A 15,682-nucleotide genomic window follows, 5' to 3' on the forward strand; every position below is an offset into this window, starting at 1 on the left:
GTTATCCCCCCCCCATTTCTGCCCACCAACAGAGCTCTCTGTTGGTGGGCTGTGATCCCTGCTGCAATGTTTATTTTTTTTATAAATTATTTTTTGTTTTTTTAAATATTACTTTTTTTTACTTTTTTCTACGCGCCCCTCCCTTCCTCCCCCCGCCAGCCAATTACAGCAATTGGCTGTCATAGGCATAAGCCTATGACAGCAGATCACTCCTGACACTCTCAGGGGGACAGCCGTGTGACACGTGACTGATGACAGAGCAGAGCATCGGCACACGATCTCCTACAAAACCCCGCCCCAGGACTTGACGCCAAGTCCTGGGGCTGCCACCGCGATCACGCTATCGGCATGACGCGATCGTTGAGAAGATATAGACAAATAGCAAAGCCTTAGGGCTCATTCACATCTAACAACGCGTCCAGGAGCCTTTCTCCTGCACGCGTTTAATAGCCTGCAGCGTGTCGTCGGGATGTTGCGGTGCAACGCAATCATCGGCGGTAGCTATTAATTCACCTGACGGGAAAACGCCAGCTCCCAACAATTAAAAGCTCCCGGGTGCGTCGAACCGCAACGTACTGAAACGCAGCGTTGGGTGTAAAAGGTAAAATGAAAGTCCATGGACTCATTTTACCTTGGTTAACACAAAGTTTCGACTTTGCGTCAAAACGCAGGAAACGGGCTCCAGTGTGAAAGAGCTCTTAGAAACCTTGTATACCAGGCATGTATCATCATGTAGTCAACAGCTGCAGAACTACTTGTTACCCGTGCTGCTATAGATACCAAGTGGCAATCTCAGCAGCTATTATAGCATCTCTGTATACTGTGCGCTCTTGCTCAGTGTATCTTCTTTATAACAAAGAGCTGCAGAACACACAATATCAGTACTACACACAAACAGGAGGTCAGGACAGCACAAGGCTAATCCCTGCACAGGGAGCCCATTGTGTGCTTCAGAAATAAAATGATAAATAACAAGTAACAGGCAAGAGATGCAGCTTATGCTTGTTTCACAAGCACCCTGCCTCTTTGTCAGATTCCAAGGCATTGCTGAGAAATTGTCAAGCATTCTACTCACAGCCATGCCAGTTTTCACACATACAATAACAAGCCAATTAACAGCCCCACCGTTTTGTGCTGACAAAATCCCATTGAATCGGAGAAAAAAAATCTTCCCAGCTCCAAATGACTTTAGCGGGTACACGATGAGAGGTAAAATGTAACACCTAGCTTAATATGACATCATATCAGCAGGCTGTGACACATAAAGAGGCAGCGACACAGAAAATAAGCAGCTCATCTGAATCGGAGAGCCACAAAATAAAACCAGAGTTGCAGATACACAAGTAAAGCTAACGTCTACAAACAGAAAGAACTGGGATAGCGCAATCTGCAATTAAAGGAGAACTAAGGTGAGAAAAATGAAGATGCAGAGCAGTGGCATAACTGCAATGCATGGGCCCCCCAGTGAACCTTTTATGCCCCCCCCCTCCCCCCAATGTTCACAACCATCCCCTTGCCGCCCTTCAATGCTTTGGGGCCCATCTCTTAATGGTCATGAAACAAGTATGGCCATCATGATCTTCATAACCATAACAAGTGTAACCACAAAAACACCTGATCTGAAGTGTAGTCCCCTGTATTGGAGGAAGGGAAGGTTAGTAGTTGGACCCCCCCCCCCCCCACCCCCCCCACACACACACACAGCTCTGAGACCACGTGGTCTGCTCCCCTCTAGTTACTCCTGTGACGCAGAGCAAACAACAAAGTCACTGTATTATCAATATTCAAATTTCTACTTTGTAAAAGGTCATCATGACGTAATACTATGTGGCCTGCTTTGAAACAACCAAGCTGTGGGTATTTCTATTCATAGAAAAGGCTAAGAGTGGTGTGACATTGGTGGAGAATGCAGGAATACACCGCTCCGGTTCAAACTACAATCTGACCCTGGGGAAAAAGTAACTTAGGGGCCCACCTAGCAACGCCCCCAGATCCCCCGGCCAACTCACAGGACCCATCCCACCACACAAAAGCATTAGGTGTCTATCATATGTCCCCAAAAGCATAGTTGAGGACCCCATTATTCCCTTCCTCCATTCCCTTAAAAATCCAGAGTGCACACACAGTGGGGTATTACCTAATCCAGGCAGGACACAAGGGGCAGCACCAATGCTCCGGACTTCTCCCCACGGCACCTCTCTTCCTCATTTCCTGCAGGCATGCATGGGGTCACCATAGCTGGAAGGGCAGGGGGACACACCTTGCGGGGCCCCTACAGGCTCCCTTTGCCTCTATGGAAGTGCCGGCCCTGGGAACACAGTCAGTGTTCAAGGGTTAGGGGCTACCACATTACTTCATTTCTCTTACTCTCCTCACAGCACTGGCACTCAGAACAAAAGTGATCCAGAGGGAGGAGCAATGGAGGGCAAAGGTGAGTATAAGTACAGTTTATAATGTGATAGGTTGCTCTGGGTGAATGCGCGATTTTTGCTACACATCTTTAAACATGTCTTCATATATAAGCTGTAGTGGAAAGCAGATCAGTAACAATTGCAACTACAGATTGAGGTCTCTTGCACACTACATGCGATTCCGATTTTTTATCTAATCCGATTTTTGATTCTGATTAAAAAATATACTGCATGCTGCTACGGTTTTTTTTAATCGAAATCAAAAATCGGACAAAACTGGAATCGCATGTAGTGTGCAAGAGGCCTTAACCGAGTTAATGGATTTTTTGAATCACTAGAGAACAATCTGCAACTCCAAGCAGAGAATGTTCCCTAATCCTGTGTGAGCACTCAGAGGTAGAGCTTCTTTTACCTTTGTATACTCTCTTTGATAAGTTTATCATTAGCTTGTTCACTAGCCACAGACATCCGCAGCCCTCTTCACTCCCACCCACACCTTGCAGTCTGAGGAGCATGATGATACAGAGCCAAGCAGCAGCACCACAAACAGACCTGATGGAAACTTCCTCAGGTGCACTGCTTTATATGAAGTCACCAGCTTTATAAGACAGAGTTGCAGAAGACCAAGGTCCCGCCTCCACCGACTCTAGTCGCACCATGCATGACTATAGGGATTCCCAGGCATGAACCTTTATTGCTGCAACCTGTCCAATTTATTTTCCTGTAAGCAAATTGGACGGCAGCCTATAGATTTCAACAGGCTGCATTTCACCATCTGAATACACGTGGGGGAAAACACAGCGAATCAACCCCCTAAGTACATTTCTTCCTACTTTTGCATTTTTTCATTGCATTTTATGTTTTATGCGTTACTGTTTTGCGCTAATATGTCTCGCATCAATTTCTTTTTTCAACAAACACACGTAAATTGCATGCCTTTTTGGTTTTCCATAGGAAAGCATTGTATGCACATTGCATACAATATGCTGGAACAAGGAACTTGCTGTGCACTTTTAAAATACACATACAATCACATTGGGAATTGCACACCAATGTAATTTTTGTGTGGACCATAGACTTACATGAGGTGTGATTTTGCATGCATTTTCCAGTATGGAGAAAACACATGCAAGTCTAATAAGTGTGCTCCCTACCTCAGTTTTAAAACAAAAAGAAAATCTTTGGGCCCTCTCCAATCAGAGAGGGCCTGGAAAAGCACTGATTTACCTTTTTTTTTTTTGCAGAACAAAAGTTTGATAAATGCAGCAAATATACAGACTAAAGCCATACAAAACCATCCAACGCTATTTTTCACAAACCAGCCTCTGCATATTAAAGAGTGACTTCACAGACACGTCTGAAATACTATTCTACTGAACAAACATTTAAAAAAAAAATATTGTTAAAGATCAACTAAAGCGAGAGCGTTATGGATGGAGGCTGCCATATTTATTTCCTTGTAATCAATACCAGTTGTCAGGTTATCCTGCTGATCCTCTGCCTCTAATATATTTAGCCATAGACCCCTGAACAAGCCTGTAGCAGATCAGGTGTTTGACATTATTTTCAGATCTGACAAGATTAACAGCATGCTTGTTTCTAGTGTGATTCAGACACTACTGCAGCCAAATAGATCAGCAGGTCTGCCATATTGTGTATTGTTTAAAAGGAAATAAATATGGCAGCATCCATATTCTTCTTGCTTCAGTTGTTCTTTAAGGTAAAGATTATCAATTCACCCTGTAGAATATTGGTTACGGAATTAATATGTGAATAGTTTATACTCACAAAAGTAGTTTGCAGTCCTGCAACCACCGTATGCGCATGCAGAAAAACAACCGTTTCTGCTCGGTTGCCCGGACACTCTGGAACCAGGTGGTCGCTCCCCTCCTTGGGTCCTGTCCACCGGTAGGCTACGCTGTCCCGTTGGTGAGGATAACACCTCGGTGAGGTGTGGGTTATACAGAAAAAGCACATTGGTGGAGGCGCCCAAGTTATGTATTTTTTTTATCAAACTTGCATAGGTGTGGAACAAAAATTAAAAATTCAAAATATAATAAATAAAGGAGGTCTCTTACCTCCAAAGAAGACTCACTGGATGGAAAAAGGAGTCTTTATTATAATAAAAACGGTTATACTGTAGACAACGCGTTTCACGGGACACAGCCCGCTTCCTCAGGTCAATAAGACAGATAACCTTATTACCAGCCGTGCAGAGCGGGGCGCATAGATCCTATGATAGATCCATAGATCTATGCGCCCCCGCTCTGCACGGCTGGTAATAAGGTTATCTGTCTTATTGACCTGAGGAAGCGGGCTGTGTCCCGTGAAACGCGTTGTCTACAGTATAACCGTTTTTATTATAATAAAGACACCTTTTTCCATCCAGTGAGTCTTCTTGGGAGGTAAGAGACCTCCTTTATTTATTATATTTTTAATTTTTGTTCCACACCTATGCAACTTTGATAAGAAAATAACTTGGGCGCCTCCACCAATGTGCTTTTTCTGTCTCAGGCCCAGTGCACACCGAGCGGTTTTTGGAGCGATCCGCCGGCCGCATCCGCCTCTAAAAACGCTTGTCTAATGTATTGCAATGGGATGGTGCACACCGGCGGTTTGCGTTTTTTGCCAAGCCGCAAACGCGCCTCCTGCTGCGCGTTTGCGGTTTTCGGAAGCGTTTCGTCCTCAATGTAAAGTATAGGAAAACCGCAAACCGCTCTGAAAAACGCTAGTTCAGAGCGGTTTTCCAGGCATTTTTGTTACAGTAGCTGTTCTGTAACAGCTTTTACTGTAACAATATGTGTAATCTGCTACACAAAAACGCACGCAAAACCGCTAGGTGTGTTTAGAAAACCTCTCTAAACATACCTAGAATCGCTCTGAAATCAGCTCCCAAAACCGCTAGCGTATTGCGGATCTGCTAGCGGTTTTGGTGTGCACTGGTCCTCACTGGTACAGGAAGTTTGAGGAATTCTTACCAACTGTGACACTGCATTGCAACAATAACAACCTGTATATGCAGAAATATATATACAGTATTTTTTAAACAAACGTAGTTCATGCCAATACACATGCTAATAATAGCCAATGCTATGTTGCAAAGCCAACTAAACAAAACAATAGGGAATCAGACAAAGTTTTCCCACACTTATAAAGTTTGCTTTAGAGTACTGTATGAGGAGAATAAATGCGGGAGTGTAATGGGGTTCAGAATACAGAGTAACAGCTAGCCAGGAGTCCGTTTGAAGAGAAACAACATGTATGGCAGCACAATAAAAATAGGGCTAAAAGCAATCATGCACTACTGATCAGAGCTTATCTTAACATACATTTACCAAAAATATACATACCAACACTGTAATGCCCTTACTGATCAATATAAAGAAAGGGTTTAAATGTCTCTTCTTGAATGGCTGATTGCTCATTTATTGCATGCCAACATGAAGGGAGAGAAGTTGTACTCTTTCCATGAATAGACACTCTGGCCATAATGTTTAGTTATTTGGATACCAGGATGAGATAGTACACAATACTCCTCTCAGGCAGGTTAGTGGTTGCATCACTCACACAGCAGGTCCATGGTGCTGGAGGCCTCAGTGAAAGTGGGAGGATGACAGAATTCTATTCTTAAAGTGGAAGCTCTGTTCTACCCACACGCATGTATCCATGACACAGCTCTTTCATGTCTGTAGTGTAACCCACCACACTTTCTGTCTTCCAGCACCCCCCACACGTACTAACACTTTCCACCTATGGCATGCTGATTCATTCAATTCCAACACCATGAGTGGGTAATACACATTGTACCCTTCATGCAACTTCTGTCAACCTCAGGATAGGAAAAGCAACCTTAGGTGAAAGGTCTTCCCCCATTCAACTAATACTAAGAAAGTTATTTTCCTAATAGAAAGTATGGGTGGCAAAAATAAGTATAAGCAGGCCTATCGTTACAATAAACGCCCTAGCTAGTCCAGGTTTATGCTTTTGTTATAATGCATATTGTGTGTAATATCATATTTTGCGATGCACAAGGTTTTGAGAGTTTTTGATTAACTATTTTAGAATTATTCATTTTTAATTATTTAGATCCCTGGATTCGCAATACTCATTTTCTGTACTGTCATATATTGCTTAGCTGGCTTAAAACAACCCTAGCCTCCTCCCTTATTCCTATCATTTACAGGAGTTACTGTCCAAAAACATAACCCCGGCAACCTTCTTAGGCCTCGTTCACATCATACGCGTTTCCATGATTTGGAAGCGTGTATGATGTGCGACACGCAAGAACGGCAGAAGGGCATAGACAGCTCTTCTGCCGTTCACATCATATGCGCTGCGCTACAGTATGATGTGCTATGATGCGCTTGCGTACTGCTGCATGCATTCTGCCCGCAAGCGGAGAGCTGACCCATTTACTGTAATGAATGGGATTAGCAGCGCGGCGGCGCAGATGGCATGCGATCGTATGCATTGCGTTCCCAATCTGCACGGCCATCTGCTTTAGGTAGATGTGAACAAGACCTTACTGTGCATTACACTAGGAAGCAGAGGGAGGAAGTGGGTGTGGTCATGTAATGTCTCATGGTGCCATTCAGTTCACATTTCAGCAATATATCTATGTTACAGATTGATACAAGCTGCTGAAAAGTGAACAGAAACTTGCTAGTGTGTTCAGGCCCTTCCAGTAGCCACATCCCTTAATTTGCAATTCACAAGCATTTTCCCATAGCAGTTCCACTGTAGCATTCCCAGAAACTCATTTTTTAAACATGTTTTATTGAACAAGGAGAGAGACCAATACAATACACTGCATTTCAAATAATCTTAGAAAAATGGGCAGTTGCTAAAATGGCACATACTTACTTATGGGTGTGAAACATGGATAAAACAATGTGACATGAACATCTTGTATATTCAATGCAAAAAAGTATGTATTAAAGTTACTTGACAAGTCATTGCAAGAGAATATGAAAAATGATCTGTACAATCTATATACAATTAACATGAGGTATACAACTATACATGTGACACCTATAAACACACATAGATACAGCTATCTAGAGGCACAACTTCAGCTGCGGGCTGCTCAAAGTGAATAGACAGTATATATGGGTCAACAAATGCTGGCTGCAAAAAGTCCAAACACGGAAGAATGCACAACAGGTAAGTCCATAACAATCACAGTGATTGCACTGCCACCTTGCCTACAGCCTTGGTCTGCCTCTTACCAAAACCCATAGACAAAGGAATCCTGTTCTGAAACGCCGCGCCGTTTGGGTAATATAGTGGTGTCTCCTTCAATCACTTCGATTGTTATGGACTTACCTATAGATTGTACAGATAATTTTTCATATTCTCTTGGAATGACTTGTCAAGTAACTTTAATACATACTTTTTTTGCATTGAATATACAAGGTGTGCATGTCATCCATTGTTTTATACCTGGTTACATTATTTCAGACACCGCACCCAATTTGTTTGACAATCTATGCTGAGTATGATATATATTTAGGTGTGCATCCTCATTTTGCCTTTCTATGAAACATGGATACTCACTCAAAACCTAGCAAGCAAAATGGATGCCTTTGAAAAGAAGATATTACGCAAAGTCTATGACCCCACCCAAGAGAATGGTGTATGGAGAATCAAAAACAACCATGAGCTATATAAACTATATAAAGATCTCCCACTATCAGATTATATTACAATTCAACGGCAGAGAGGGGCAGGACATGTGGTTAGAACGGGTGACCATAGGATCCCAAAAATAATCTTTACAAGGAGCATGGATGGATGAAGACCAACTGGAAGACCTAGGAAGAGATGGGCAGATAAAATCGACAAAGATGCCAAAGAACTGCTAAAGATATGCAACTAGAAACAGGCAGAAATAGACAGAGATGGATGAGGAGGGAGGAGACCAAGGCTCAAATTAGGCTGTAGCACCATTGGAGGAGGAGGAAAATGGCACATACATTAGACCAGTGATTCCCAACCTTTTCCGGCCCGGGGAACACTTTCTGACCATATTTTTTCTCTCCGGGGAACGGCGGGGGGCGCGCGGGTGTTTGCGCGACCTAGTGGACAGTGCCGTGTGTAGCAGGCTATGGGGGGGGGGGGGGGGCTGAGGTGCGGCTGCATAGCTAGCATAGTTGCCCCAGTATAGGGAGTTTAGTTGCCCCAGTATGGTTAGTATAGTTACCCCAGTATAGTGCCCCAGTATAGCTAGTATAGTCCCAGTATGGATAGGTAGTGCCCCAGTATAGGTAGGTAGTGCCCCAGTATAGCAAGTAAAGTGCCCAGTATAGCTAGTATAGTGCCCAGATAGCTAGTATGGTACCCAGTATAGCTAGTATAGTGCCCAGCATACCTAGCATAGTGCCCAGCATAGCTAGCATAGGTAGGTAGTGCCCAGTATAGCTAGTATAGTCGCCCCCAGTGTAGCTAGTTTAGTTGCCCCCAGTGTAGCTAGTTTAGTTGCCCCCAGTGTAGCTAGTTTAGTTGCCCCCAGTAAAGCTAGTTTAGTTGCCCCCAGTAAAGCTAGTTTAGATGCCCCCAGTAAAGCTAGTTTAGTTGCCCCCAGTACAGCTAGTTTAGTTGCCCCCAGTATAGCTAGTACAGTTCCCCCCAGTATAGATGCCCAGGAGGGGGGGAAGCAGCGCTAGAAGGAGGGGCAGTGGAGGCAGCGGTGGGGAGGGGGGAAATATCCCCCCCCCCCCTCCCTCACCTGGGACCCCTCCTTCTGCCTCTCTCCCCCTCCATTTAGCGGTGGCAAGTGCAGGGCGGCTCGGCGGCGGGGAGACATGCGCAGACTTACCACTTCTGCGTTCCAAGCGCCGGCAGCGTCATGTCATCAGATCTCCGCCTTCAATGCCGCCCACTGCTCTTCCGCTAATCAGGAAGCACAGTGGGCGGCATTGAAGGCGGAAATCTGACGACATGACGCTGCCGGCGCTTGGAACGCAGAAGTGGTAAGTCTGCGCATGTCTCCCCGCCGCCGAGCCGCCCTGCACTTGCCACCGCTAAATGGAGGGGGAGAGAGGCAGAAGGAGGGGTCCCAGGTGAGGGAGGGGGGGGGATATTTCCCCCCTCCCCACCGCTGCCTCCACTGCCCCTCCTTCTAGCGCTGCTTCCCCCCTCCAGCGTACTGGACGGCACACCTGGCACCATGCCGCGGCACACTAGTGTGCCGCGGCACAGCGGTTGGGAGTCACTGCATTAGACAGACTAGCATGTTCAAATTAAACCTTCGGCCACCATGTATAAAGAAAACATTGCTACACACGGGCCCATTGTCTTTCAACATAATGAAATATTTTTTGCCAGTTCATAAATACTGTTCTTAAGTAAAACAAAACAGAGAGACGAAACATAACAACCGTATCCTAATTAGCAATCGTGAGTTGTTTACTTGTATAGTCTGCAACCTCCAACCAATTTACATCTGTTTGGCAAACTTTTATCTGGTATGGAAATAAACCCACGATCTGCACTCATAATCAGAGTGATGGCAGGGATTTCCTTATTAATATCCTAATGACCAGATTTCCAGGTTTATGAAAAGGAGGCTGCTGACAGAACTGACCCCTTTCCATAGAATCCACAGCTACAAAAAAAAAACCCGTCTAAATGAACTTGCAGATGGGCAACTGACAGGCAGTGAATTCACCACCTGCCAGCTGCTCTCCTGCACTGGCCGAGCACTTGCTCGCACTCAGTACCGGCACTGCATAGACCGCCCACCGCAGCCGTGCTCAGGAGGGGCATATTGTGGTCCTCTGCCACTGGGTAACGCCACAGCGTGTGAAGCACTGACATGCGTGGTGTTGTAAACGCTGCAATTCAGCAGAATTTTAATTGCACCTGAATTGCACTGGTGGACGCCCAGTGAAACTTTGATGCCCCACCCCCCAATGTTCACACCCCTTCACTTGCCTCCCCCCCCATGATGCCCTTCACAGCCTTGAGGCCTATTTCATAAGGTTCAGAAAACAAGTGTAGCCATTATTATCATCACACCCAGAACAAGTGTAGCCACAAAAACACTTGTTCTGAAGTATAGTCCCCTGCATCGGAGGAAGGGAGGGTTGGTACCTGGGGCCCCCTGCTCCCCTCTAGTTACACCCCTGGGTGGACGGCTGAACTGCTCGGTAAGCACACAGTTCAGTTATCCATCTGAAAGAGGTCTTAGGACTGGTTCACACTGCAAAAGCTTGTTTAGCGCTAGTGATTTAAAAAGCTCCTGCTAATGCAATGTTATGGGGGTGATTTTTATAAAATTCCATCGCTCAAGTGAGAACACCCCTATACATTAGAAAGAGCTTTTAAAATCACAAGTGCTTAGCAAAAGCTCTTGCAGTGTGTACCAGCCCTCTGAGATCCTCGTGCTGCCATTACTAAAGGTGCGTACACACATGTGACTATAGTTGTTTGTAACGATCGTTCCCCGATCTTTACCAACGACGATCGTTACAAAAAACGAACCACCGACTATTAAGGCAAACGACGAACGAGCCAAATCGCTGCAAAAGAAAGGGTACTTATCCGTTAGCCGGGTGCATCCGGCAGGTGGCGCTGTTGATGTTAATTCCAATCATAATTACTTCACATCAACCTGTGAATGTAAACCGCCGGATGCGCCCGGCTTAAACAGATCAAGCCCCCGGCTTGCTTCGTGTCTCGCTCTTCTCCCCCTCTTGCCCTCTCTCCTATAGAACACTGGGGAGGGGACATGCGTGTCCCCCCAGAGTCGTTCGTCGCAATGCCGCGACGAACGACTCTGGGGGGACACGCATGTCCCCTCCCCAAGGCTCATACGAGAGAGGGCAAGAGGGGGAGGAGAGGGAGACACTCACGAAGCAAGCCGGCGGCTTGATCTGTTTAAGCCGGGCGCATCCGGCGGTTTACATTCACAGGTTGACGTGAAGTAATTATGATTGGAATTAACATCAACAGCGCCACCTGCCGGATGCGCCCGGCTAACGGATAAGTACCAAAGAAAGTTCTGTCTCGGCGGATTTTAACCAACGACGATCGTTTGCAAAAGTAGTAAATCGTTGGAAACGATCGTTCGCACTAGGCTTGACATGCGCATTTCACAATTTCTCCGTGAAACTTCTCATTTTTATGCGCAGGCGCAATAGTTGCTTTACGTGATGTAACGTTCGTTCTAACGATCAGATCGTTACACACCTTTTAAAACTAACTTTACTTAGGTCGTTTTTTCATCAATTAAAAGTTCGTTCGTCGTTCTCAACGAACGATCGTTGTCGCATGTGTGCACGTAGCATAAGGCTTCAGAAGGTTTTGGTGTGAGCAGATAACAAATGAGAGGATCAGCACAGAGTCCCCCTGGTAGCATGGTGGGAGCAGGATACTGCGAGGCTTGTGGCAGCCTGTTGTGCACCTGTGCATCAGATGCCTGTGAACTTGGTGTGATAATTCTGCACCTGTACCTGATCAAAGCAGATAATCCATGACTCCAGTAAAGGAGAGCAGCTGCTGCACAGTTCACCAATTACCTCTGCAGACATCTGACCTTCACAGCAGGGAACTGCTAGCATCTTACCAGCAGCTGTCAGGCAATCTGTATACACATCTATTCTGCAAAACCATTTCTTTCTCTCCATATCCAGTTGTGTTTATTCACACAAACATATCATAAAGTCACAGAAATGCAACAGCAACGTTTCTAGGTCATTCCTACAGGGAACCTTCTTCTGTAAGGCATGAATGACCTGGAACATTTTGACATAGCAGTTCTCTATAGATCAAATCATTTGAAAGAAGCATAAGATTCAGTTTTCCATCATGAGAATACTAGCTAAATTATAGGAAATAATACAAGACCTCTGGAGAAAAAGACGATTACCTTGCCTATACTTACTACTTTTATTTATTTGCACAGACTGGTCTTGTGAGGTTTAAGCTGAACACTACAAGTGCAGCGCAGGAGATTTGGGCGCAGCCGGCGCCACCATAGACCGTAATAGGAATTACAGCTATAGCGGCGCACAGTCAGTAACGTCGCGCTGTCAGAAGACGGCGCTGAAGTTACTTTTAAAACACAATAATTCAGCCTCCAGCAATAGCTGGAAACCGAATTACATCATTCCCCACCATCCATGTGGACCTAGAGGGGGAATAGAATTTACCGTCACCGGTAACTTGTGCAGCAGGATAAGCCATACCGGCTGTATCCGGCGCCCAAGACTCCTGCCGGGGAATTCTCTCGGACGCAGTTTAAGCTACCTAGTTAATGCGAGTGACCGTATCCCAATCAGATTGTTCAAGACCGGATGACAATTTATGTAGTTGTTCCCATCCTGCACCTGGCCTTTCTTGGCAGAAACCAATAATGGGTTTCAAAACAGCAATGTAGAGAAGACACAGACACTGGAGGAGGCATTCTGGCAGACAGACTACTTAAGCTTGGCTTTCACACGCACCACAGACCCAGCAAGTACAAAATTACACATGGGTGGGAAGAGGCACCTTGAGGGCCCATTCACACTAGAGCGTTTTGCTGGCGATTTCGGCAAAATGCTCAAGCGCTAGCACTTTTTAAAGCGCTAGTGCAATAATACCCTTATGGCCTGTTCTCACTTGGGCGAACAGGCCAAATCGCCAAATGCAAAGGTGTAGCCTGCACAGTTTTCAGGCGATTTCCCGGCGATCGCGTTTAGTGCTATAGAAGTGCTAATTGCGATAAAAATTGCTGCAGTGTCCAGTGATTTTTCCGCAGTAATCGCTGACGTTTTGCGCTTTTAGGTGTGAATGGGGCCTTACTGTCATTGCATATCTGTAGGTACCTTAAAGCAGAACTGAATAGTTAAAAAACACACAAAGTGTTTCCTTCACAATCCTCTGTACTCCCGCCGCCAGCTAGTTTCGGTAAGGTCAACATGGCAACTGCATATCCAGCACTAAGAAGACCCCTGCAAACCTCCACCTCATACTCACTTATGGGAGTTCACAATTTAGGGGGTAACCTTTACACTCCAAGCAAACCATGGTACTCCTCCCCCCACCAACTGAGCTGTCTTAACGTTGTCCAATCCCTCAACGCACACTACAGACTAATGTCAGAGGGAAGATGAGTGGCTGGGCAGCACAATACACTCCCAACAACCTTCAAGCCATATCTTAAAAGCACCTAGACAACACAGAGAGCATTTATATTGCACTTTTCTCCTGGCGGACTCAAAACGCACTTAAGGTCCGCTCTACAGGGGCGAGCAGGATTATAAGGGAGCCTGGCCCAAAGACTCCTTTAGTTTTATGCAGGCTGTGGAGTCGGAGTTGGAGTCAAAGCAATTTTGGGTACCTGGAGTTGGACTCGGTGGTTTCAAAAACTGAGGAGTCGGATGATTTTTGTACCACATCTACAGTCCTGGTATGTATTTGGCTAAGGAGTTGGAGTCGAGGAGTCAGAACCATTTAGGGTACCTGGAGTCGGAGGTTTTATAAACTGAGGAGTCGGATGATTTTTATACTGACTCCGCAGCCCTGAATTTATGTACTGGTTTGAGCTGGGATAAAAACTCTCAAAAATCTAAAATTGGAATGGGTCTGTACATGAAGAAATTGACAATCTACCCTACCCCATTCAATTTTTTATAAAATTTGATTAGAAAAATCCAACACTCCTGATCTTCTTTTATTGAACACGAACGGGAATTTTTCAAACAAATGAAAAAACAGCTTTAGTTTTTTTGGGACAACTGATCATATTTATCAAATTGGTGGAAAATTGGATCTTTTAATTGTATGGTGTATGGTCACCTTAAGGGTGAAGACCGGTTTATAAAGAGCATGTAGGAAGCTGCACTGGTGAACCCAATGAACTGCTCTGACTGTTTATTAGCAAAAGAAGGTTGTGACAGGCCAATAACCCTTGTATAAGCATGGGGAGTCTGTGTGTGGTATTGTTCCAGATGAGTGACTGTAGCATACAAGATGACTGGAATCTGACCAGGTAACAGTTAATAACCATACAAGAGATTAGCTACAAAGCATTTGTTCAACCATTTCCCATCACACTGAGTGCACATGTGAGCTCAGCATTTTGTCTCTGCACCAAACCACTGGAGAGACACAATTACTGATGTGACTGCCATAGAATTCACATAACAAGCATACTTTATATTATCCCTACAAAAAAAAGAGCAGTGACTGCACTGATACTACAAATGTCTGACACTATTCAGGTGTCCATTAATCTATACACTGCTGCCATTATGAAATCCTCCTTCCTATGTCACGGCATGCTTTATTTGGGTGTGCCATCTCAATGATCACACACCGCTGAAACAGAGCCAGTTACAGGACTGACACAAGACTGGCTGATTAACCCTTGTGGTACCTCAGTATTCCAGTACTCCAGAAAGCCCTCTATCAGATAGCAGAGAATCTCCTGCATGTATTTACCACATCGGAAATCAGGTCCCAACCGTCCACCTTGGCCAAGAACCAGCCAGGGCGTGTACAAGACTGAAATTACAACAGATGTGAGAACAATATGGAGTCTGCCATATTTATTTCCTTTTAAAGATAGATTCCCCAGAGCGGAAGTAAAAAATGCTCTTTATTCAAACGTCATTGAAATGACATTCAGTCAGTAATAATAGCAAGAAATTGTAGCAATGGCGACAGCCCGCGGTTTTGGACTTGACATGCTTTGTCAAGCCATACTGCTATGGATAGCCATACTGCTGTGACCGTGAGCTAAGGCACACTGAAGTCTTTTAGCATGGGTGCTTCTCCATCTCTGTGACAAGTGCTTTCCTTTTAAAGAGGAACTGCTGCAAAAATCTTAAAATTTAAATGTAGAAGTACATTTCTTCCAGCCTAAAATGAGCCATGTACTACTTTTTTCCTATCTTGCTGTCACTTACAGTAGGTATTAGAAATCTGACATTACCAACAGATTTTGGGTTAGTCCATCTCTTCATGGGGGGTTCTCAGCATGGCCTTCATTCCTTATAAAGACTCCCTGAAAAAAGATCTATACAAAGACGTTGGCCAGCCTGCCTGCTCGCTGCACACTTTTGGCAGTTGGACGGAGCAACTGCCATTCACTAACTGCTTTAAAAAAATAAAGAAAACCCTGAGAACCTCCCCCCCCCATGAGAAGATGGACTAGTCCAAAATCTGTTGGTAATGTCAGATTTCTACTTCTTACTGTAAGTGATAGGAACATAGGATAAGATTGGAGGCGCCTACACTCTATCCTCTATGCCCTAGGTTCTCAACATGCGGTACGCGTACCC

General features: G+C 45.0%; 1 protein-coding gene across 11 annotated transcripts in view; it reads right to left on the minus strand.

The window, feature by feature from the left end:
• Positions 1 to 15,682, minus strand: part of MEF2A (myocyte enhancer factor 2A) — a 235,027-nt gene that overhangs the window by 121,793 nt on the left and 97,552 nt on the right. The window contains exon 1 of one of the 11 annotated variants that reach the window (XM_068275124.1): positions 15,334 to 15,380. The exons of the other annotated variants lie outside the window; for them this stretch is intronic. The gene's annotated coding sequence lies outside the window, so the exon portion shown is untranslated. Of the gene's footprint in view, positions 1 to 15,333; positions 15,381 to 15,682 lie in introns of those variants that run through there. 11 annotated transcript variants of the gene reach the window in all.

Source organism: Hyperolius riggenbachi, chromosome 3, assembly GCF_040937935.1.
Source record: "Hyperolius riggenbachi isolate aHypRig1 chromosome 3, aHypRig1.pri, whole genome shotgun sequence".
In the NCBI taxonomy this organism is placed as follows: domain Eukaryota; kingdom Metazoa; phylum Chordata; class Amphibia; order Anura; family Hyperoliidae; genus Hyperolius; species Hyperolius riggenbachi.